This window comes from Balaenoptera acutorostrata, chromosome 10 (assembly GCF_949987535.1).
Source record: "Balaenoptera acutorostrata chromosome 10, mBalAcu1.1, whole genome shotgun sequence".
In the NCBI taxonomy this organism is placed as follows: domain Eukaryota; kingdom Metazoa; phylum Chordata; class Mammalia; order Artiodactyla; family Balaenopteridae; genus Balaenoptera; species Balaenoptera acutorostrata.
In genome coordinates this window covers 45,356,138-45,381,855 of record NC_080073.1, presented here as the reverse complement: position 1 = coordinate 45,381,855, position 25,718 = coordinate 45,356,138, and the positions used below count along the sequence as shown (strand labels likewise).

Below are 25,718 nucleotides of genomic sequence, written 5' to 3'. Positions count from 1 at the left end.
AAGGGTAGTATATATGGAAATAAAACCATGGTAAGAAGCCCAACATAAGCATGACTTGGAACTCTGAAATCAAAAAGATAGGATAATTTGTGTGTGTGTGTATAAAACTTTAAAATCCCAAGCAAAAAACCACCATGTATAAAGTAATTTTTTAAATGACATATTGGACACCAGAAGGGAAATATGATTAAAGGCTAATATCCATAGTATACAAAGTACTGAGGAGAAATCAATAAATACAGCAGAGAAAGGGCAGGAACCATCACTGAAGGAAAAATAGAAAGTAAGCAATAAACATATGCAAAAGAGTTTAAACTCATTTATTTCTGCTTATCAGACTGGTAAGATTGAAAAGATAATACCCACTGCTGAGATGGATATAGTTAAACTGGCAGAAACTTCTTGGATGGTAAGTTGGCACTATCCATTAAATACAAGTGTAAACACTTTCACATAAAAATTCCATTTTTATAATAGAAATGTATTCTGCAGAATATTCACAGAAGCATGCCAAGAGGGCTGCACAGTGACGCATTCATAGAGAAAAAGCTGGAAATTACCCAAATGCTCATCAACAAGGGAGTGAATAAAAAATAATGTGTCCATTGAATGGAATGTATATTCATCTACTCAACAAATATTTAAATATCTTTTATGTTACCAGCATTGCAGGAACAGTGAATAACAGTCAGAGAGTCAAGGTCATACGTCTAGGAAAGCCTGCATTCTACTATTAGAGTTAAGTAATAAAAACAAGACAATTTGAAGAGTGAGAACTGCTGTGAAGAAAATAAACAAGGTAAGAATAGAGTGACTTAGTTGGGGAGGAGGGGTACACTATGTAAGAGTGAGTGATGAGGGTGGAAGCGACAGGAGCACAGAAGGAGGAGCTAGCCAAGTGAAGACGGGGCAGAACACTCCATACAGAAAAACAATGCAAAGGAAGGAAAGACCTGTAGGGAAGCAGTACTGAAAAGTCACCAGTATAACTAGAAATCAGGGAACCATGAAAAGAGGTAGGGACCAGATGGATAAGGGTACATACTGGGAAGCCACTGGAGTAACTAACACCTGTGATTTAGGATTTTTAAAGTTCACTCTAGTGTCTATATGGAAAAAAAAAAGACCACGAGGGTCAAAAGCAAAGCAGGGAGAAGAGTTAGGAGACTACTGTAAAATCATCCAGGTTGAGAGGGATAGAGAATTACTATGAAGCCGTTAAAAGTTAAAAAGAATACATAGAGGGCTTCCCTGGTGGCGCAGTGGTTGAGAATCTGCCTGCCAATGCAGGGCACACGGGTTCGAGCCCTGGTCTGGGAAGATCCCACATGCCGCGGAGCAACCAGGCCCGTGAGCCACAATTACTGAGCCTGCGCATGTGGAGCCTGTGCTCCGCAACAAGAGAGGCCACGATAGTGAGAGGCCCGCGCACTGCGATGAAGAGTGGCCCCTGCTTGCCACAACTAGAGAAAGTCCTCGCACAGAAACGAAGACCCAACACAACCAAAAATAAAAAAAAAAAAAAAGAATACATAGAAAAAAATTCAACATATATCTAATATGCAAGGCATTGCATACTTTTTAATAGACATTTTGGCACACATTTGCAAAGAAAATGTATAGAAATAATATACTGGTATTAGAAATGATACTTGCCCAAGAAAATATCTATCATTTAGCCCACTCTATGTTAGCCAAACAGTGATATACAGCATTAAGTAAATGTTTCTCAACATAAAAGCTAAGTGGCCTATAAAATGGACTTTCTGCAAAAGAAATGTGGAAACTACTCAGCCAACCATTAGCACCTCAAGGCACAAAGAAATTGCTTAAAAAAAAGACACTCTTAGGAAAAATAACCAATGTTTTCTAAAAGCAAGGAAATCAAACTTACTGTAGGTTTTTAAAATATTTAGGTAAATGTCATTTTATTATATCAATAAATTTCTATTTTTAGTAATTTAATCTAACAGAGATTTTTCATTCAGTTCTTATTCTACTAAAGTGGCGATATTCTAAAAATCAACTGCATCACAAAGTAATGGAATCTTCCCAAGCAACCTCATGAAGTAGATAACACTCCCCCAAATCATCAGATGAAAAAAATGACTAGCAGCAGTTAATATGAGTATAGGTAGTAAACTGCTCTGTTAAAACTCATATCCAGGTCTGTTTAGCTCAGTCACATGCCCTTTCAATCAAATCATTTATCCCATCCCCACCCCAAAGTTACACACTATTAGTATTTAACAATCACTGTTGCAGTTAAGTGCAAGAGAAGGGTTAGCAACTTTTAGATAAAAGTATCATAAGTAATACTAAAGAACTACATTCTTTGAACAGTAACCACAGCAAAAAAAAAATAATTTAAAAATATTTCTAAGATTTGAATCAGTACATACTCCATACTTTGACTCTGTGCCTAGCACAAATGCTGACAAGAAAATGCAGGATTTTCAAACATGAGTATATTATGCCAAGGAAATGGAAGACTTTACTTCAAGAAAGTTTCTAGATGTTACTCTCTAAATTCAGGCTACAGGCAGAATTAATGGAAGGGAATCAAAGACTTCCAGAAGTAATTTAAATGCATTGCTTTTTATCCCATAACAATAACCTTCCTCTTCTCCACTTGTTGTAAGAGTTCCCCTTCCCCACCATACAAGCACACTGAACTTAAAAAAAAAAAAAAAAAAAGGCAAGCTCAATATGTGAACTCTGAGAGGGCTTGGGGGCTGTACCTTTAGCTCCTCACTGTTTCCAAAGTGCTTAGCACAGGTTAAGCTCTTAAATACTTGATGGACTGAATGTGCTAAAAACAAGAAAAATGTTCTAAAAGTAGGCAGAACAACTAAAATGTAATACAGAAGTTTAGAAAGCCAACAATTATATATACCTGAGACTTCTTAAATGCCTTTACGAACACGAAGGATTCGTTTGTGAACAATGTATATCATCTAGAACAGAAGTCAGCAAACTTTTTCTGTTAAAGGCCAGACAGTAAATATTTCAGGGTTTTGCAGGCCTTATGTAGCAACTATTCAACTCTGCTATTGTAGTGAGAAAGCAACCACAGACAATATGCACACTAATGAGCATGGCTAGGTTCCAATAAAACTTTATTCATGGAAAGTGCAAATTTGAATTTCGTAAATTTCATGTGTCATGAGATATTATCTGTCTTTTGATTTTTATCAGCCATTAAAAAGTGTAAAAATCATTCTTAGTTCTCAGGCCATACAAAAAAACAGGTGGTAGGCAGCAGTTGGCCAACCCTTCATCTATTTATTACTTACTTTCACTAAGTACAAATGAAAGGCAAGTGAATTTACATTTTAATTAAGTACATTAAACCTAAATGTGAAGACCAACAACAGAAAGGGTTTTTAAGTGGGCTACTAGGTTACTAAGAGAAGTCACTCACCTTTTTCCCAGGAGTATCTTCAAAAGCAGGCTGTGTGAAAAAAATGAAACTGGACCAAATGATATATGAAAGCCACATCAAGTCCATTTGTTTGGGAAAAACATATCAGGCCATTAAGATCAGGTATATGCTAAACTAGAACATGGCTTCAATATGCCTTTTTCTTCCCCCCATAAAAAATGTTAGCCACTGTTGTTGTTATTAATTAATGATCATTATTAATATCACTTAGACCCACATGTTTGGCCGAAGGAGTGTCTACAGAGGATGTGATGATGACACAGAAATTATGAGTTACCTAGAATTATTTTTTAACTCTCTAGAAACAATTTCTAGTGTTATTGGCATAGAGAGAATGATTTTTCATTTACTTTTCCACCAATAGTGTATATATATATTTTTTCTGATTATAAGTTAATAAATACCTTTTTACAGAGGAATATGAAGAATATTACTGTCTTAATAATTCCAACTTTCTCTCTATGCATTTTAGTCTAATTTTTCAACAGTTATGCACCTGGTACTTTCAGAAAGTGCTCAACGAACATTTTTGAAGATATATACACGGCTGACCCTTGAACAACATGACGGGGGTTTAGGGGCACCAGCCCCCACATGGTAGAAAATCTGAATACTGCTATCTCTGCCTCAGAAACAAAGGAACTGATAAATGACTCGCCCAAGGATGGGACAGAATCAAAACTCAAACCCTAGTTTTTTTCTTCCACATACTGCGATCTCTAATCCAACAGAAACTTTTCCTCACACTTACAGATCTATAAAATCAAAATACAGGCACTATATTTATTGGTGGAAAAAAGTGTTTAAGTTGCATGTATGCAGTTCAAACCTGTGTTCTTCAAGAGTCAACTGTACTATGTATCTTCATACCAAATGTGTTTTCTAAAGCATTTTAACTAAACAATGTATCACAGAGATATCAATGGATGTAGATATAATACCAAATTCTGTAAAAGTGTACAGATTATCAAAGAATTTAAATTCCTTATAGCAAACTGACTTTGATACAAATACTGTTACTTCTGCTTTTTATATATTATTTGATATATTTTTGCTAATTCTCTTTTACCTTTTGAATCTGTTTTAATTGTTTTAAATGTGCCTCATACATTGAATATGATGTTGGATCTTATCTTTTTTAACCCAGTTGGAGAGTCTTTTTTTTAAACATGTTTTATTTCATTTATAGCTGTTATAAATTATATGTTGGTCTTGTTCCTCTTGTCTTATTTTTGTCTGCAAATCCTAACATCTGGGTTATTTCAGCATTTTTTTTCTCTTGACTTTGGGTGACTTTTTCTTATTTTATCACATGTCTAGTAATTATTGATTGTATATTGCATACATTATAGATTGTGTATTAGATATATTGTGGAGACTCTGGTTTCTGGAGTCTTCTAAAGACTGTTGAGTTTTCTTCTTTAAGGCAGTTAAACCACCTTAATTTTACGGAGCTTGGTTTTACACTTTCTTAGGAGGAATCTATTTCAGATTTTACCCTTAGATTTAGGGTAAATTACCTTAATCCTGGGAAACGTCTTTACTCCTAAGGTGTGACCCTTCTCTGGTTTCAAATGAAAAGCATGAGGTGTTTACCAAGACCCCCTAACTTGGCAGGACCAAGCTCCAAACTCTTCTTCACTGTGAGGGTGGAAGCTGAAATCTCTGCTCATGTTTCTCAGTGTTCCATGTATTGCTTTAAAATGAGTTCCTTGGAATTGCCACCCCCCCCACCCCGACACACACACACACAATTCTGGGGTAGGCCGAGGATGTGAAGGGAGTTTATGTACAGATTCTGAAGCTCCCCTCTAGGACTCCCTCCACTGTGAATCTACCTACCCCCCAACTCAATTTCCAGCCATCCTGGCAACCCTGAGCTCCATCGTCTGACACTTCACGAGTTCTAGTCGTCCTGCACCAGAAACACTGGTGATTGTTCTCACTGGAGAAGCCTTAGAAATATGGATGTCACCCAGTGAGTGTATTTCCCTTCTTTCATGGGTCACATCTCCTCAAACTTCTTCTTTTGCAGCTCTCTTGGTACCTTCCAACAGTTATTTTTATATTTTTTTCCAGAGTTTATAATTTTTTCTTCCAGTTTTATTCAGATATAATGGACATACATACTGTATAGGATATACAGCATGGTTTGATTTACATACATCATGAAGGGATTATCAGTATATTTAGGAAACATCCATCATCTCATATATAGATACAAAATTAATAGAAAAAAAATTTTTTCTGGTGATGAGAACTTAGGATTTACTCTCTTAACAGCTTCCATATATAACATAAAGCAATGTTAATTACCATGTTGTACATTACATCCCTAGTACTTATCTATCTTATAACTGGAAGTCTGTACCTTTTGACTGCCTTCATCCAATTTCCCCCTTTAAGATTGTGTTTTACTAAAAAGATCTCCAAGCTTGCTTGTAGAACCCTTTAAACCGGCAACCAGATCCTTCCAAAGGCTCTAACCTGGAACTTTAAAAAACACAGATTACCAGGCTCCATCCCCACGGTTTTCTGTCAGTAGGGCTGGGATAGAACCTTGGCACTGTATTATTTTTTTAAGTGCCATACATGTTGCTGATGCTGCTACCCTCAGAGCAAAGGGCTACAGCTGTAGACAAACTATATGACTCAACTCTATGTATAACATTAGTCAGAAACCCAAGCTAAAAAACCCAAAACATAAACCTGACTCCAGAGAGTAACCCTAGCATCAGCTCCTTGCAAAGCATCTATTCATTAAGACAGCACATATTCTAACTTAATCTTTAGCAACCTTCTGCCCCCCACGACGCATATCAAGTTTATGGCACTCTCCCAAGCAGAAGGACATCTCGCTGCATTTGACAGTCTTACCATAGCAGTAGGTCTCCTAATTATGAGTCTCTCTTACATTAAGGAAGAGTAGAGTAAGCTAGGAAACTTTTATTTTCAAAATATTACTCCATTACCTCAATACAAAGAACTTCAAGGAACTCTAAATCTCTGTTCTATTGTGAGTCCAAATGTACACCAATAAATAAGTCATAACCTGGAGCTATATACGAATGCCCAATTGGTATATTATCTTCTCAATTTACCAAATTGTTATTTAATCAAGAGATTTTCTGTTCCACAAGAAATCTTTCCCACAATTCTTTCATTTACTCCATAGTTCCAGGATATAGCAATACCAATAGCATATATGCAATGTAAAGATTTCATATATTCAAATTTTGTTATGCAACTGCTACATACCAAGAAGAGTAATAGATTCTGGGGATACAGTGGTGATATAAAATAGACGTGGTCCTTGCATTCTTGATAGAGAGACAGACAACAACTGAATAAACAATTACAAAGAGTGATAAGTGTATAACTAAATAACAAGTGGGAGAATGGAGTGGAAATGACACTAGGACAAGTGGAAGGCCCTACTCAGAGTGGCCACAGGCTTCTGTGGTAACCTTCAAGGGTACCTTTAAGCTGTGAAGATAACCTTCAAGCTGAAACCTGAAGAAAGATGCAAAAGAGCCAGCATGTAAGGAGCAGAGCAGGAACATTCCAGAAACAAGAAAACATGTGCAGAAGCCCACAATCATTAGGACCCCGTCATCTTTTAAGACCACGGTGGTTCGATTGAAGTGGGAAAGTGTGATTAAAATGAGATGAGGCTGAAAATAGCCAGATCATGTAGGGCTCTACAGCCTTTGTTAAAAAATGTATTTTTTACTCTAAGTGCCACTGGAAGTCCATAAAAGGTTATAAGCAGGTGAATAACAAGATCGTATTTGAGTTTTTCAAAACTGGCTTTGGCTATAATGAAAAATAACTGAAAGGGGAACAGAAAAAAGGGAAACCAGTAAAGCAACTATAGCAATGTCCAGGTAACAGATGGTGGTGGCTTAGGCTAGGGTAACAGCACTAGGCACGAAAAGTAGCTAGATTAGAGAAATACTCTGGAGATAGAAAAGAGTCTCTGGTTGATGGACTGATTGCAGTAGATGAGAGAAATTAAAGTAGATGAGAGGAATTAAAGATGACTACTAGGTGTTTGGCTTGAGCAATTAGGTTGTGATACTTACTGAGTTTGGTGCAATGTAAGAAAGGAGAACATTTCTAGAACTGCGCTGTCCAATACAGTAGCCATTAGTCACACATGACTATTTACATTTAAATTTTATTAAAATTTAGCTAATCAGTCACATTACTACACTCCAAGTGCTCAAGAGCCACATGTAGCTCGTGGCTACCATATCAGACCACACAGATGTAGAACACTTCCACCATCACAGAAAGTTCTACTGGACACTGCAGTTCCAGAGGGAAGTTTAAAAAAAAAAAAAAAAGCACCAAATGCTGAGTGATCCAGCAAGACTAAAGGTAAAAAGTATCTGACTGGTCAGCATGGAGGTCCAATAGTGAGTTCAGCAACAGCACATCCACTGAAATAATGAAAGCAGAACACAAACCAGAATAGGAGATGAAAGGTGAAGACCATATCCATAGGATATCTCTTTCAGAATATGAAAGGGAGCAGAGAAATTAAAGGGGCATTAGCTGGAAAGAAACAAAGGTCATCCAATTCCAGAATATTCACCCATTCAACAAGTATTTATTAGCACCTACAACTTCCAGATGCTGTTCTGAGTACCAGGCATACAAATCAGAAAAAGACAGTGACAGGGGGAAAGAACAAGCAAGTAAACAAATGTTACTTCAGAGTATGATTAAGTGCCACAAACTAAATAAAAGAATATAATAAAGTGAAAATGAGTGAAGAGGGAAGAACTCAATCTGACATGAGCCATAAATGACAGGAAGGAACCACCTCTGCAAAGATGGAATGTATTTGTATGCTATTGGGAAAGATCCAAAATGAGGTGAAAAGATTTAAAAGTCATTCACTCACACATATTCACTGATCAACTAGTTATGTACTATGATTCTAGGTACTGGGAAGAAAACAGTAAGGAAATAGACAATAGTCCCTGTCTTCCTAGAGCTTATGTTCTAGGAGGCTAAGAAAAAGGGGGGGAAAAGGTAAAATATCTATTATGTTAGACAGTGATGAGGCCTAAGGAAAAACATAAAGCGAGATAGGAGATAGGAAGTTGGGGAAGAACTGCACTTTTAATGAGTTTGCAGAGCCTATTGTTTCTAACTCCAAAGCATTCCTCCAATCTAGCGACTCTGTGCCTAGTGCTACTACCCTAACCTAAGCCACCACCATCTGTCACCTGGATGATTGCCGTAATTATTTTACTGGTATCCCCTCTTTCTTTCTTATCTCCTTTCAGTTTTACTTCTATGAAGAGTGAGAGGAGGAAAGTAGTAGGTGATAAAGAGAGTAGTCTAAACACATAGGAGTTTGTGCTTTTACAGAATGAGATGGTTAAGCCCCTGGAGGTTTTCAAACAGAGAAGTTATATGATCTATTGCTTTAAAAGGATTATTCTGGCCACTGTGTTGAGAATACGTTTAAGGGGAACAAAGGTGTAAGCAGGAAGACCAGTTAGAAGACCTCTGTAGTAATCCAGGCAAAAGATTAGGAGAGCAAGGCTATGAAATGGCATGGTAAGAAATGGCTAGATTTTGGATATATTTTAGAAGGAGAGCAGACACAATTCTCAGACAGGGTTTGGATATGGGGTGCGATAAAGACAGTCAAGAACAGCAAGGTTTTAAGTGTGAGTAACTGGAAAGACAGAGTTCCATTTAGGACAGACTAAGAGAAGCAGCTTTAAGAGAAATTGGGAGCTCAGTTTTAGATATTACATTTGAGAATGCTTCTGAGACATCCAAAATGTTGGGGAAAAAGTTGGCTATCAGGATCTATAGTTCAGGGGAGAAATTCAGGCTAGGGATATAAATCTGGAAGCCATGAGCAAATAGATTAAATACCATGTTTAAAGCTATGAGACTGGAGTGTATTTAGACAATGAAAAAGGAGAGGTCCAAGGACTAAATTTTCAGCCACTACAACATAGAGGTCAGAGATGATAGAAAAAGCAAGGAAGACTAAGGAGGAACCACCAGTGAGGTAGAAAGAAAACCTGCTAGCAGATGTGGTGGCCTAGAAGCCAAGGGAAACTTGTGTCTCAAGCAACTGTACCAAATGCTACTGAGAGGTTAAGTGAGATGAGGACTAGAAATTTATAACATGGTGGTCACTGGTAGGGGTTGAAAAGAAAAGGGGAGAGAGTGTATCCAAGCAATTGTTTCAAGATGTCTTGTTCGAAAGAGAAGCAGACTGGGTGGATAAAAGGGGAAACAGGAAGAAAAGATTTTTTTGTTTTAAATGGGACAAATAATATCATGTCTGTATGCTCATAGAAGGAAAAACCAATGATGCAAGAGAAGGGAGAATGACAGGGTCATATTCTTGAGAGCAAGAGGGAATGGGATCTAGTATAGAAATGAGCTGGTTGTCCTTATCTCTGAACACTACAGTTTGTCCATGATGACACAGGAGAAAGTAAAGGGCACAGTCACAGATGTGGGAGCATACAGGAATTCTTCCAATTATTCAATATGCTTTGTGAAATAGAAAGCAAGGGAAATAGATGAAAGCAAGGATGGGGGAGGGGGTTTGGGGAGGTTTGAGGAGAGAGGAAAAAGATACAGTCATAAAGAGGGGTGAACTAAGAGACCAAGGACCACTGGACATGAAATCAGAGAGGGACAAGGTTGTTGAGAGTGTATATAAGGAAGTGATTATGATTCAGCATGAAATTTCAGTTGGGTAGAAGTGAGGGTGAGGGATACTGAAAAGCTTAGAAAGACAGTGTAAGTTTCAGTGGGGCTGAAAAGCTGTTGGAATTGAAGTATTGGGGTGGTTGAATCAGATGGAAAAATAAGATCATTGGAGGAGAAGACATCAAGGAACTAAGAGGTCAGAACAGCAGAAGCATCCTCTACATCAGTGTTACTCAAAGTACCAGACCACGACACCCTAAGGAGCTTGTGCCAGATTATATAAACCAACATACTGCTTCCTTCATCAAAAAAGTTTTGGTACCAAAAAAAGTCAGCTGAACTAAACACTGAACTTAGCGACACAGGTGAGTTACATTCTGGCACAAACTCCTTACTGCAATTCATACTGGTAACAAACAGTTCACAGACCAGGTGACATTTTGAGTAGCACTGCTCCACATGGATATTGATATCACCAAGAACCAAGAATTATGACAGAAATAAAGACGACAGTGAGCCAGGAGATAATGGTATTCAAGGAAGTAGGGGAATGACCCAGGAAAGTTGGTAGATGACTGAAATAAGGAGGGGTAGTGGGTGGTATAATTTGATGGCATGAGAGTCAAAGCTTAAAGTTTTGGAAAAGAATGGTCAAGAAGTGATAATGAGGAACAAAGAAGACATCTACTCTACCTCTTGGTTCACCAATAAAAGGTGTGCAAGAAGAGGAAACATCTACCACTTCAGAGAGTTTCAAGGTCAGTAGCATTATCAGCGGAGAAGCTAGGTACAGCTGGAGCAAGAAAGAGAAGGAAACATTCCCAGAACAGATAGACAATAAAAAGGATTTGCTAAGGACTATGAGTTCCAAAGGCACAATGAATGGACTTCAGGAGATGATAAAATGTGGGATGGAGACCAAAAACAGCAATGGGGTTCAAATCCGGAGGGATACGGGTAATACATACAGAAGAGTGAGGCATAACTAAAGAAACAAAGTCCTACAAAAGGCATGTGTTAGGACTGGCCTCTGACCAGAATACAATGCTTACTCCTTTATAGAGATGGACCCTCCATCCATGCAGAGTGATGATACGAAGGTGAAGGAGCTCCTGCTTGTTTAGCTTCTGATGGGGAAAAGGGGACTAGTCTGACGAGCAAAGAGACAGTTAAACAGTCTTCCTATCTTAGCACTTTCTAGAGAAATGTAATATGATCTGGGGTGTAACGGCAATAAGGAGAAACCTAAGGCTCTTTGGCATATAGTCAGGGCATTCTTCAAGCATGATTCGAGGATGTAAGTATTCTTTCAAAAAAGATCCAGTTTTAGTATTTTAACTATTAATTACATTGCCTTATGAGTGACTCCCAGATTTCTAATACCTTAAACTTTCTAGCCTCTTTTCATTCTATGGGGAATAGACAGGCTGGCACTCTGACTCAGGACCTAGGAAAAATGACAGCAGAATTAAGGCAGGAAACAGTGACCTATAGAGGACAACTATCAGATATGAGTTTCACCTTGTAAATGGATCACAGAGGACATAAATAACTAAAAGTTACAACGATATAAACCTCACTCATATCTCATGTGGCTTTTCCAAGAGCAGATATCAAATTAAAAAAATAATAAAATAATTAAAAAACTAAACAAACTTTAAGTAAATCAACTTTAAGCAAAGTACCAGAAAGACTAATGAGAATCTATCTAAAGAGTACCATGTCAGCATACTATGTTTCCTATATAACATTTATGTAGTGTCTACTTTTGTATCTAAATGAACTGTTGGGTATAAAGTAATGTTTGACATTGCTACATTCTTTCAGTTGCTCAGGAAAGATTTGAAGTGTCTACCTCAGCACTTTCTACACAATAGAATGGAACTCCACTTAGAAACCTCCATAGTTAGTTGGATTGAAAAATATTTCCAAGAAACCCTTGTTCCTCCCTTACACATGGGTCATTCATCTGGTATATAGAAGACTTCAAAGACAGACTCACTCCCTACACCCTTACCCCCAAACCACTTAATAAAGTGGGGGGGCAGCTTTTACAACCCCCACCCCCCTGAGAAGCAAATTACAATCATTAAGATCATCTTCAAAATGCATTCCCGAGAAAGTCTGCAGTAAATCTAACTTCTCACAATTTTATATGGGTAATGTACAATAGAGTGTGTGTACATAAATATCACAATTATTTCAGCTATCATAAAACCCTGTTAATAAAAGAAACTTATTAACTAACCCTTTAACATGTGCACATCTTTTCCTTCCAAGTCAGATCAGCTACCAGCATTTAAGATAAGATTTATCACAGCTATCATTTGTATGCCATGAGGACTGATGAACTTCAAAGAACTGAAACAGGTTAAAAATATCTCCCCCACCCCCAATTTTTTAACTAATTGTTTAACACACCTGTTACATCAGTTAAAAGGAAAATATCAGTCCAGCAACATGCAAGTTATGAAATCACAAGTAAAACCATGGGAATATTAGTGAAGAAATTAACAGATGGAAAGAAACAGGGGAGCAAAATGGCACTGCATGAAGCAGTTTCAAACCAGCATCATCCAGCTATTCATACTTTTCAATCTGGTTTTTTTTGGGGGGGGGGGGTTGCGGAGGAGGCCTTTTCAACAAGTTCAAAAGAAATCAGAGGCAGGAAATCTCTGGACTATTACAAGAGAAACTTTACAGTAGCTCTGTAAAGTTATATGGAGATTGTGGAACAGGCCAAGGGGTGAACACCTTGGGATGAATATTTTGTGAAAAGTCCACTGATCAGTTTGGCTTGCATTCTATACCATATCATATAAAAACAATTGCAGTCTACAGCACTATTTTCAGATTTTTTTTAAAACCAATGTTGGCCTATGGTTTGCGTTTTCAGTCCAGACAGTTTGCCATTTAAACATGTAGTCAGAAAACTAAATACCCAACTTTTCAAACTCTGGAAATGAACAACCTTGCCCTAGCATCAAAAGATTTAACCAATATCTACTTAATTGCCTGCATAAATTTATTCTGACCAAATAGCAGTAAGCCATTAATTTAAATAAAACTAATATTCAATTAATTTTTCATTATCTAAACTTTGCTTTTCAGTTTTAAATCTAGTCTGATAATAATTTATCACAGAAATGCAGACTTTGGCTGAAAACCAGGACATGAGTTAACGCCATCAATAAAATTTCAGGCTGACATGATTGTGTACACACAGCCAGAATTTGTCCAGCATTTTAGGTACCTTCAAAGATTAAGTTTTGAGACCTCATTTAAGAAAACACTTTAAAAAACTATACTTAAGATGATCAAGTAATAAACAAGTTATTTCTCCTCCTTTTCCTTGACCCAACCCATCTTAATTCCTAAACTTATAAGTGTACGTTTCCCAGATTTCACAAAGTTAGTAATATGAACCTGTTTTAAGTTCCTAATCTATAATCAATTGATACAAGGCATTTTTCAAGTGCCAAATATGAACCTAATAGTTTAACAAATCTTACTTCCTAAGTTATACATATATATACATATGTATACATAGAGAGACACAGATGCATACCCACTCCCAGAATCGTATTACCTTCAATCATTTAGTAGAATCATCATTATAAAAAAACTGTACTCTAAATGGACTACTGCAGATGTCACAAACTGGCAGATCCTGCCAATAGGTGTATTTAATTTGTGTTAAACAGTGTCTCAAAACATGAATTTCATTCACCAATGTGTGCAAATCATGGGATGCACATTAATCCAGATTTCCTGCTTCTCTTAGGGGAAAAAAAATTCAGATGATGTGGACACATGAACTACTTTCCCACACAACAGCTGGAGCTGAAGACTGGCTTAGATAGGACATGTGTTCCCCAATTTGTCATAGTTCACAGGGTCCCAGTTAGCCCATACCTGCCTGGCCCTGGAGACACTGAATAGTTATTCCCACTGTGATGGCAGAATTTTTTTTTTTTTTTTTTTAAGTAAGATGTACATAGTTTTCAGGAGAACTTTCAAATCTACTCTCATCTCATAAAAATCTTGGAAAACTGGAATAGAAGCTATTTGACCTACAGACAGTAAATGATGCAAATACTAGTTACGGACTTAAACATTACTTATTCCATATATGATGCTTTTTGAGGGATCACAACCCATTCTGAAATAACCATTTATATAAAACAGCTGAGGCACTCTTGCCTCATGTTTTTAAAAAGGTATAACAGGGACTTCCCTGGTGGCGCAGTGGTTAGGAATGCTCCTGCTAATGCAGGGGACACGGGTTCAAGCCCTTTTCCAGGAAGATCCCACATGCCGCGGAGCAACTAAGCCCGTGAGCCACAACTACTGAGCCTGTGCTCTAGAGCCCGCGAGCCACAACTACTGAGCCCGCACGCCTAGAGCCCGTGCTCTGAAACAAGAGAAGCCACCACAATGAGAAGCCCGCACACCCAACAAAGAGTAGCCCCTGCTCGCCACAACTAGAGAAAGCCCACGCGCAGAAATGAAGACCCAACACAGCCAAAAATAAAGAAGTTAAATAAATTAATTTTTTAAAAATCTATTTTAAAAAAAGGTATAACAATAATACATTTCTTAAATAGTCAAAAATCATTATCAATTTTTCCACAAAAATATACTAAATTCCAAGAGCAAAATTGGAGCAGTGATATGGTCATTTTCCCTCCCTACTCAATCAACTTCTAAATTTCATTTCAAGCACCTATTTATGGAAAACATACAAAGTTAAAATTTTTTTTTCTAAACTGAGAATTTTCCATAAAATGACCATTTGACTTCTAAAAGCTATTTTTTTTGTAATGATTGCTTTTATTTATTTTTGGCTGCACTGGGTCTTCGTTGCTGCGCGCGGGCTTTCTCTATTTGCGGCGAGCAGGGGCTACTCTTCATTGCAGTGCACGGGTTTCTCAATGCGGTGGCTTCTCTTGTTACGGAGCACGGGCTCTAGGGCATGCGGGCTCAGTAGTCGTGGCTCGCGGGCTCTAGAGCGCAGGCTCACTAGTTGTGGCACACGGGCTTAATTATTCTGCGGCATGTGGGATCTTCCTGGACCAGGGCTCGAACCCGCGTCCCCTGCATTGTCAGGCGGATTCTTAACCACTGTGCCACCAGGGAAGTCCCTAAAAGCTATTTTTAAATGGGCTTTCTTCCTGTTACCGATCAGAATCTGATTTAAAACAAGTATTTTCATAAAATAATGCTACTAATAGAAACAGCAAGAACTTTTAACATAGGAGTGTGGAGAAAGGTGTTTATTGAAAATTTTAAAGGTCAAAATACTGGTATTGTGCATCACAGCATTATACAAATGTATACGCTATACAAATGCCTATAGTCACTAGGCATTGTGCTCTAGAGTTCACGTTAGGTTGACTCAACTAGCTTTGTTGATATCCAGTTCTTAACACAGACATAATATTCCTTGAAAATATAACCAAGTTGAAGACTTACTCATGTTTTACTGCATAAGAGATTTTAGACAAATTGACAATTCACTTCTTTGTTAACTTCTTCTGAGAATTTTAGTTTCTATAATTCATTAATATGGCTAGACGTGAGGATCCTTTACCCCAAAATTATACTGAGTTTTTGGTTTATAATTATGATATATTTAAGCAGAACTTCCTATTTTAAGTAACAAATAAAATTTAACCCTTAATTTAACTTTGACCTTTCTCCTGCAAATAATGGTTGAGATGACATGTTCTCAAGCCGATCTTTTAACTAGCAGTAACAAGATAAATAAGCTATTCTAGAATTCAAAAGGTTCCCTGACTGATGCTTTCCCATCAAAACTGTTTGTAAGTACATTCCATGCAAACTTGATGGGGAAAAAAATATCACTAGCATTATATTATATCCACTGGAGGGCACTCAATGTGACCGAAGCATGCAATAACATGCCCTAACTCTATTCTCACTCAACTGCATCAAGTTTGAGGGAGACTTTGGGGATGGGGAATCTCTCTTAAAAGAAGAGATGCCCACAATTAACAAACTTACAAAGATAGTTAAACTCTAAAAAGGGTTCCTAATGTGATTGACTTTCTCTATTAAGAGCTTCTTTTTCCTTAGGGAGAAAGCAGATTAAATACATACTTCAAGGATACAGGGTTCAGGCCTCAACAGAAGTATCTAGATTTCAAACCTGGTCAAGCTCAGACTTGCATAAAACACAAAAGCAGCATTCTTAAGTAAACAGAGGAAATAAAGAACTTTCTCCAGAGTTTAAGTGATGAAAAACTACACAAGTTAACTCCTACTCATTTTCAAGCAATACAAATAATATATTTTCCTTTCGTGAAACTTAAGTACTTATTTTAGCCTATTACTCTATCACACCACAATTAGAAAGGTATTACATAAACAATAGTCTGTTAAAGAATGAGAACTGATTCTGCAACTCAGTATCCTCTCAGTGAGGGTACAAGAGGCAACAGCTACATGCTTTGGACTAATCAGCAAGCAGTAGCTCCTAGTCTATGTTTTACTATTTACTTTTATGGTATAAAAATGTTTTTAGTCAAGGTGTTTCAACTAAAGATACCGTATTCCCAACAAAAAGAGGGCTACAAGAATACAACTAAGTTAACACAACTAATGTTTTCACAATCAATGTCACAAGTCAACATGTAGCACGAAAGAGTTGCCAATACTTTATATTAGAAGTTTGCCCTGCTCTAAATGCATTCATCCCTTCTGCCCTGGGTTGGCAATCAATCACGCTTCCAACCAAGCTCAAAGTACAAACTTAAAATTTACCAGCTCCTCCTCTACAATTATTATCAGCAACTAGTAAACCATAAAAGAGAAATAAAAGCTTATTATAACTGGACCTATGTATATTGTTTCATTTCAATAACACAAAAGTTTCATTTAGCTGAAGATACTACATATACTCCATTTCTGTGGTTTTAAGTTCACTGCTACTTATAACTATAAAAGACTGAGATTCAAACTTTTGAATTCTCCATGTTCCTAGTTTCAACAATACTTACACTCCTCTTTCCACCCCTCCCAACAATAAAAAAGGATATTTGCAGATAGTTTTCCTAAGGGCCAAATCTCAAAACACCCTTAGAGAAATTTGCCTACTTCATGTTTTCCCTTTCCCATTTGGGGAGGTGGAGGAGGGAAGTGTCTATGAAGACAAAAATACACTTCATTTATATGTATAATTTTTATTCTCTTCATCACTAGTAACAGTAGGAAGCTCAATTCAGTTTCAGTTTTAATATAGGAATCTACATTTTTCTACATAATTACCTTGGTAAAGGAAATAGACAACATTTCAAAAGAAAGAAAACTCTTGAACACTTACTGACACTTGAACACTGCTAAATGTTTTTTTTTTTAAAGCCACCTTTTTTTTTTTTTAATTGGTTTTTCCTGAAAGCGATTTTAAATGACTGCTCTATCCTCTGGGAGAATCTCAGGCCTAGAACTCCACAAGGACTCTAAGTTATATACTATACTAAACTTTCTAGTGCAGTTTTTTAATTTCCCCCTCAAGGACTTCAGACTTGAATAGTCTCAGCATTCCTTTAATCCTATAGACTAGTCTTCTGGAAGTTTTTCAAGTTACTGTTGCAATCACTTTAGGGCCTTGTACATGGCCTTCAGAACAAAGACTAGGTCAAAGTAATGAATACTGGGCGCAACTTAATCAAATTTTGTGAAAGGATATTCTCAAACCTTAATAGCACTTTTTTTTTTTTAACCCAGAGATTTGTGGGTTTAAATGTAAAAGTAAAATAAATGTAGCAGCCGCCTTAGTTCAGACCGGGGCGGGGGGTGGGGGGGTGGGGAAGGGGAGCCTCCCAAGTAGAAGTTTATGCCACTTATTTAAGCAGATACTAAACAGTAGCATTATATAAATAACATTTCAAGCTATGTCCAATATTTCTTAGGACGAAGACAAGTTAAGAGGAAGATAGCTGAAGGTACTGAATGTACACCAAGGGACAATAATGAAATGGCTTCCCAAGTTCCAGACAAAATACGTTATAACTTAGCGATCTGAAAAACAGCAGCCCAGACTTTATCAAAGGCTAGCCGTCTCTTCAAGTTGCTGTCTAGTCTAAGCCACCACTATTCACGACACAAAGCTCTCGTTTCACTAAAACCACTCCTCGATTTCCTTCTGCCGACCTCTGCATACCAGCAGGCCAGTCTCCCTTCATTCACCACTCACAAACTCGGGGGGGAGGGGAGACCACAGATGTCTGGAAGATACAAAGTAGGAGACAATGCTCCCTCCAACAGGGAACAGAAAACGAAGGAAACAACTACATCCGACTGCCAAAGCTTTCAAGTTTAGCGGATTCAGAAGCGGGCTGTGAGAACTGAACTTCGAAAGTCTCTGTTCCAAGTCCTCTCCCCAGACAAAACACGGAACGAAGTTGCAACGCTTGAATTTCCTTCGGGCAATTTCGTAGCGAGGGAAAAATTCACCCCGCTGGAAAGTGTTCTCAAAATCAAGTTTAGCTGCCATGAAACTATCTGAATAAAGAATTTACACGAACAAAATTCTCGAAGCAGTCAGAGGCTGAATCCCATGGGTCACTTGATAAGAGACAGTAAGCCAGTCGCCCTCGCCCTTATTTTTCCCAGGACCTCCCTTGCACGCCGCTTTCACCCACCTGCACGGTACAAGAAAATATAGGTGCAAGATATGGATTTTTATCTGTGCAAACCCTCCTGGCGCATCGCACCGTCTGCAATAATAGTTTGGATCCTCTAAGGTTTAAAGTTGCTTCGATTTAAACAAGCGCACTCACGCCGGCAGGGCATTAAAAAAAAAAATACTAACGATCCTCTTAACAATACGTCCTTAAGCACGAAAAGGGGAACCTGGAGATGGGACCTCGGGTGGCGTCCCAGGCCCAGTGCCCGCACCCCAACTCCCCGCGGAGGCCGGGAAGGCGGAGTCCCCCGTCCCCACCCCGCCCCCCACCCCGGCGCATCCCGAGGCGCAGGGTCCCTCCCCCAAACTCAGCCGCGGCTGGAGCCCCGGACAGAAACCACAGCACCCCCCCCCCACCCCGCCGGCCATCCGAGCTCCAGGACGCGCCCTCGCGGCGCCCTCTCCCCGAAAGCGGTGCCCCCCGGGCCCCCGAGGAGCGGCGCGACCGGAACCGGGCCAGGCCGCCGCCCTCCGTCCCCCGAGCGCGGCCCGCCTCCGCCGCCTCCCCGGCGTCCCCAGTCCGCAACCCCCGCTCCCCACCCGGGGCCTCCGGGCTGCGCTGGGCCCGGTTTCCAGCCGCCGCCGGGACCGCGCGCCCGCGACGAAGTTTGGCTCCGAAGCGGGAGCGGGAGCAGCCCCAGAAGGGTAAGGAAAGGAGCGCCCAAGCACCTCAGGGGAACAGGCTCCTCCCGCCGCGGGAGTCCGACCGTCCTCGGCCTGCAGTGGCGGCTCGACGGGGACCGGAGCTGCTCCTCGGACCTTCCTCGGTCTCCGCCTCCCCTCGCTCTCCGCTCCCGGGGCCGGGCTAACGCGGCTGCCACAGACCGAGAGGCTTAAAATGGCGCCGCACAAGGAGCTCTTATAAGTCGCTCAGGAGCCTCTGTATCCTGCCGCCAGCGGCGCAGCGCGGAGCGTTCCGCCGCGCGAGGACAAGGGGCGGGGCGCGGGGGGGCGGTGGAAAGTAGTCCCCGCACCGCTGAGCAGCCTGCCGCCGTCCGCCCGCCCGGGGCAGGGGCGGGGCGCACGCGTCCTCTCCGGACGCTGTCCGGGGTAGAGGCCGGCTGCTGCCCCGCCGTGCGGGACCGGAGGGCGGCCCGCTAGGGCGCCGTGGTCCGAGCCGGGGTAGGCTGGGGGGAGGACGACGCTGGTACTCTCCGCTGTCCCGAGCCCGACGTCCCCGCCTCGCGCGTGCCCCGGGCCGTGAGAGCGGACGCGGGGCTGGCCGCGCGCTGCCCGCTGCTCGCGGGAGGCGGCATCAGGACCCAGGCCCTCCGGGGCCGAGCGGGCCAGGCGGCACAGGTCCCGGGAGGGCGGAAGTTCGGGGCCGGGGCCGCGCCGGCGGCGCGGGGAATGAGGTCGGGGCCCGCCCGCTCCGGGCGCTGCTGGGCGCCGCTGCCGCCCGGCTCCCGGTCAGGGGACCCCGGCGCGTTCGTGCTTCCGCCGTAGTTGCGGTCTGGGCCCCAGGCTGTTTGCAGGACTTGGCTCGCAGCCGAGCCAAGAGCCCCAGAGCCCCCCACGGTCCGGATCGTGGATCCCGCATCCCTACCGGCTGTTCACCCCGAATCTGGAAATGAAGTACCCGGCCGAGCCGCCAGTTCTCCCCACTCCCGAAGGCTGTGAACTCGCGTTAGGATAGGCGCCTAGCCCGCAATTCAACAAGTCCTGATGAGTCCCTACTGTGAACAAATGACTGATAGAAATGGACTAGCTCTAGAGCCCTGCCAACTAGGTTAATTCTTACAGATTCCATTTTCATCTGGTTCCACTTTGTTACTAAGTATCAATAGATTTTTGTGGTGGTGGCGAGGATTTTTCTTTGGGGGAGGTGCATTTATAGGGTATCACTTATTTGAGAAATCCAAGTATGTTGTTTATGGAAAGAGCTATTGATTAGGCAGCTTCTAATTTTTAAAAACGCATTTTCTATTCTTCAGAAACATTTTCGAATTCGTCTTAATAGGTTGAAGTTGGTTCTTTATTCACCTTGGAAATGTCTCCATTGTAATCCAGCAGGATTGGCATTTGTCAAAGCTGAAAGAATTATGATCGATTCACTTTCTCTAGTCTGTTGTTGTATGCTTATTTTTCCTCCAAAACAATGGAGAGAGTACAAAAAGCAACAAAGTTATCTTGAGGCTTTTATCTCTGTAATTAATGCATGCAAACAATAGGTCTTTATACATAGGTACAGGCAGGAAACCTTCTTACTCATTCACTCGTGGAGTAGGTTATGTAGTTTTAGGCATAGCTGTGCTTCAGGGGCAACATGTTCTTTAAATAATTCAATTTCCCCCCCTATCTTAAAGATATTTTATTATATACCGTGGTAATGTTAACTGCTGTCTATCACCCTAGCATACGTGGGGCCCTGCAGTGGGAAAAGTCCGCAGACTAAGATGATGTTCAGTGAGATCCATTGTCTACAATGACTTTCTCATTTGTGTCTTTGCTAGCAGTTCTGTAGAATTAGGAGTAGAGGATGGTTGCAGTTAACCATCTGGTCATAATTTGAACAGATCGAAAGGAAAAAGATACTTCATCAAAGCAGTGTTTCTAATATAAACTCAAAAGTGTAAATGGCATTTTTTCAGGTACTGATCCCCAATTTTAATGTTTATATACAGAGTTAAAGAATATGCAGTTGATTTGATTAAAGTCATATATTTAAAATAAGATGACTAATAAATAGCAGAGTAATTTTTTAACAGACGTTTCCTTTTTCTATGTTCAGTTTTGGTTTTGTTTTGCTGAATAAGGCACACTATTAAAACTGGTGAAGAAATATCTGCACCATTAGAACATCTAAAGGATAAAAACTCTTCTATATTTGTATTTCTCTATTTAGATGCCAAAATAATTGAAGCATTTTTCTATAATTTAGATATCTTAATCTAAATTTATAATTAATATTTAAAATCCCTAGTAATACTTTAAGCAAACACATGTTAGTAAAGGAAATGTAAAATTTGCAACAATGCAGCAAGCTGTTTTTCCCATCACATCTAAGTGTACTGAAGAATTACTGGGTGACTAGCACTAAGACGAATTAGTTGAATTTAACAAATTGCTTAGAATTTTTCTTTGCTTATCCCCAAGATAGAAATTGTTCCAACTGCCTCACCAAAAATATGAGATGAATAACTTCTCTGAAATGAAGACAAATATTAACATTAAAGCAACAAGAAATACAAGCATCAAAATACCTGATGAGTTGGTGGAATAAGTGGCTTTGTAAAAATGATTTGTAGAAGCTGACCTTGGGCAATACATTTCATAAAAAACACTTGGTTATCTTTTTTTACACCTTTTCCTTCTAGAGCCAGCCACTTGGGTTTGACGTGAATTAATCCATTTTGTGAAACTGCAGAGGACAAATGGTTCTAAATTTCAGGCTGTGTTCCTGGAAACCAAAAGTGTCTCCAGCTGGTTTGACCGAGGAAGTGTTACCTGTCGTGATTTCAGACCACTGGCACATCCAGCAGTGGTTTCTTGGAGCCTGAAGGTACGGCGTCCCTTCACTAAAACACATACTTTTGAATCACCTTTAGGCAAAGAAATAAATGCCCAGATTGTTTTTGCACTTCCGACAGAAACATTAATCAAGGCAGCATTGCAAAGAAGGCCCGTTCGTTCCCTTTTGGGACAGTTCACTCTATCAAATCCACGAATTAAACATTTATTGAACGCTAAGACAATGAGCTTCCTTTAGAGAGAAATGGATGCCTGGCTCCTTTTGATGAGGACCCTTAAATGAATGTGTAATTGTAATTGTTAAGAAGCCCTCCTCGAAAAGAAACAGAAACAGTAGAAAACAGTGAAACGAGGGTGTGGTCTCTTCTGGACAATCTGAATCTCCTTGGGAAGAATCCTCCCCCAGCAGAAAGGTAAGACTAAATAATATTCCATGCATTTATAAACAATAACTCCCGACTCTCTAAGAAGGCTCGTTCAAAAATATTTCTTTTCAACAACCTGCAAACACTGGACAAAAATCAGCATCAGCTTTTCATTTAGCAGTTCATCAAGTGGGCTGTTTATGGATTGGGGCTTTTGATTTGCAATCCATCATGTCAGGGTTCAGTGTTATCTTTTGATTTCTTTCCAGCTGAACAGACTAAGTAGTTGTAAATACCTCTTGTCAGACTACATGGTTGGCTATTCTTACACACAGAAGTCATCTAGGAACCCACTGGGCAAATTCGGCGGAGAGCCACTATCTGGAAAGCTTGCATCTGGTGTGCACTGCGGCACGAGGGGGGGCAGTGAAGGTGGTGGGAGGCGATGTCCATGGTGGTGGCGGCGGCAGCAGCGGTGGTAGTTATGTTCATGGCCGCTTCAGCTATGCCAGGAACACTTTTCGTGCTTGGAGTTATGTGTTCTCCAGGCCTTCGTTGGCTTGACACAAGAGTCTCTGCCATACTAAGGAAGTACATTTTAATGGCTACCATAGAAAGTGTAAGGAGAAGCAATGGAGACATCGTCCATCATATTCAAAGAGCACAAAGGTATATGTTTCTCAATGTTTCTAAGAACTAAGACAAATACCGCTGCATTGCTAAGAAATCATGCTTTGGAGACATACCTCCCCCGAACACACACACACACACACACACACACACACACACACACACACACACACACACCTCTCTATTAAAAATTTCAAAATGGTTGCAGATACTTCATTCACAAGAAGGTTAAAGGCGTTTCCCATCGAAAGAAGGATTAACTTACCGGAGGATTCTGGGACTGCAGATGTATACTGCGACAAAATCCTAAATTCATCGAAAAAAATCATTTCTGGACTCCAGCTGCTAAAAATAATAGAATTATAGTAAATCATGGATAAGATTAAAACAAGCCATTTTCACATTCCAAAGTGTTCAGGAAAAAAAAATGATTCTTTTCTTTTAACTCCTTTCTTAAACAATGCAAATTTTAAAGTAGCTTTTTCTTTCCAGAGCCCGCAGCGCCATGAAATCGATAATTTTTGATCTTTCGGTTAGTAGGCAACATGGTGAGCTATTGCAGGGACTGCAGGCAGCAGACATGTTCTTGTCAGCTAAAAATTTTCATATTGTTTTTGAATCCATTGAGATTTGTAGATGTGATACCACCGATTTTTTGTTTTAGCTTGCACTAGGCTATAGGGACACAAACCCTCAGTTTATCGACATATCCAGGTCTATTGCTTTATATATATTAAAAACAGGGAGTCTTACTGGATCTTAAACAAAAAATTATGTAAAAGGAGTGGCTGGTGTGATTATAATCCCATCATGCAGGGTCCACGGTTCCCATTTAGTGAAATTTCGCAGAGGGCAACTTCTTAAGAACATCCCTGCTGTGCAGAGTGAAAAGCATGAACAAACCAAAGACAGAATTCATCTGTGTTTATATTTTACAAACAATGAAAAACCTACTCTTTGTATGCCTTTTTTCCCCCACCTTATTATTTCATGAAAACTGCAGCATTTTCCCCGCCCCCATCCAAACACTCACCACCCCAGCACTGCAGTATTCCGTCCCTCTGTTGCTTCTCCTTCGTCTTCTTTTTCGCTTTCACAAATTCTGCACGCGCCATCTTTGTGTGGGGTGATTCTTTGCTAATTTCAGTTACCCATTCTCTCACAAATCGGTTCAGAAATAGAAAATTATAGTGTGCTTTGGGGCTTAATTTGCCTAAATTTCTTCCAGCCTTCCCTTCTGACACAGAAACATGGAAACAACGGGGGGGGGGGGGGGGGCAAAAAAAGAGATATTTCTATTATTGCCATAACCTGTTGTATACAGTGGTGATAAAAAATATTATTAACATAATAGCAACAGCTGCAGCCTAAATAGAAGCTATGAGATAATTAATGTGCTACAACAAATTAATTTGCTGCAGGTGCCTCTGCTGTGAACTGAGTAACCCATGCCATATAAAGTCTAAATAAAATGATGAGTCCCCCCCCCACATGCTAAAAGAATACGGAGCAAAATGTCTTGTTCAGTAAATATTATGCGTGCCTACTGTAAAAAAAAAAAATATATCCTCCCCAGCCCCTTCCCCCCTGTCCCCCACCAACCTATCTCAAATGGTTTAGTCATCAGTAGATAACAGTGGAGTTGGATCGGGTGTTTATGTGTATGAGTGTGTATGTACACAGGTGGAGGGTATAGCTTTCTTAAACATATGGAAGTTTGATGCTGGATCTTAGCTGGAAAACGTATGGAACAGCTATAGATTTCTTTTTAAAAATCAGCTCTATTGGTTTTAAAACAAAAATTAGTGTATTCATGTGTATAGCCAGAAGGAAAATAACAGTGTTGAGCTGTAGCCCATCTTTTAAAGATAATTAATCTTTTAAAAAAATCACCTCTCTTACAAAAAAAGGAAATGTGTTTGTAGTGTGGCACTCTTCATTGATGTGAAAGAGAGACTTTTTCTTTACTCTCACTTGCTGTCAAGTTGAGTGTTTATGGAGAATGATTGCTGGTTATATCACAAGTGTGTTCCAGAAATACACTGCATCAGACAGGGCAGCATGGACAGGGCCTGGGGAAGGTCACAGTGTCAGAAGCAAATGTCCATTTTCCGTTTTGCACCACTCAGCAAAAAATAACTTTGAGCCTAGAAAAGTGGAGGGACATATAGATTGATTTTTTTAACTACTTGACAAAAAAAAAAAAAAAAAAAAAAAATTCTCTTAGAGTAGGGATATAGTCATTTCTGAGTTTTCTCCCAATAATGCTACCGAAGGAAATGACATTTCTGTTTTCATTGCAGCCTTAGTTTGTTGTTTGTTTAGAAGTCAAAAAATATAAATTTTATCATTGATCTAAATTTTCAAGGTTATTGGTTATTCAAATTTACTTTATTGG

The 25,718-nt window shown here is 39.9% G+C and overlaps 1 protein-coding gene and 1 long non-coding RNA gene across 6 annotated transcripts in view; both read right to left on the bottom strand.

Annotated features, from left to right (window-relative positions):
- Window positions 1–19,725, bottom strand: part of CTNNB1 (catenin beta 1) — a 42,596-nt gene extending 22,871 nt beyond the window's left edge. For all 5 annotated transcript variants that reach the window (XR_009009508.1, XM_057554855.1, XM_057554852.1 and 2 more), the window contains exon 1: window positions 19,524–19,725. The gene's annotated coding sequence lies outside the window, so the exon portion shown is untranslated. The remainder of the gene's footprint in view (window positions 1–19,523) is intronic.
- Window positions 19,726–23,185: 3,460 nt separating this feature from the next.
- On the bottom strand, window positions 23,186–24,564 carry LOC103017150 (uncharacterized). The gene is made up of 3 exons (XR_452080.3): window positions 24,354–24,564; window positions 23,586–23,665; window positions 23,186–23,273 (listed from the first exon to the last, which is right to left on the bottom strand). It is a non-coding gene; the product is annotated as an uncharacterized LOC103017150 (long non-coding RNA).
- Window positions 24,565–25,718: the final 1,154 nt, after the last annotated feature.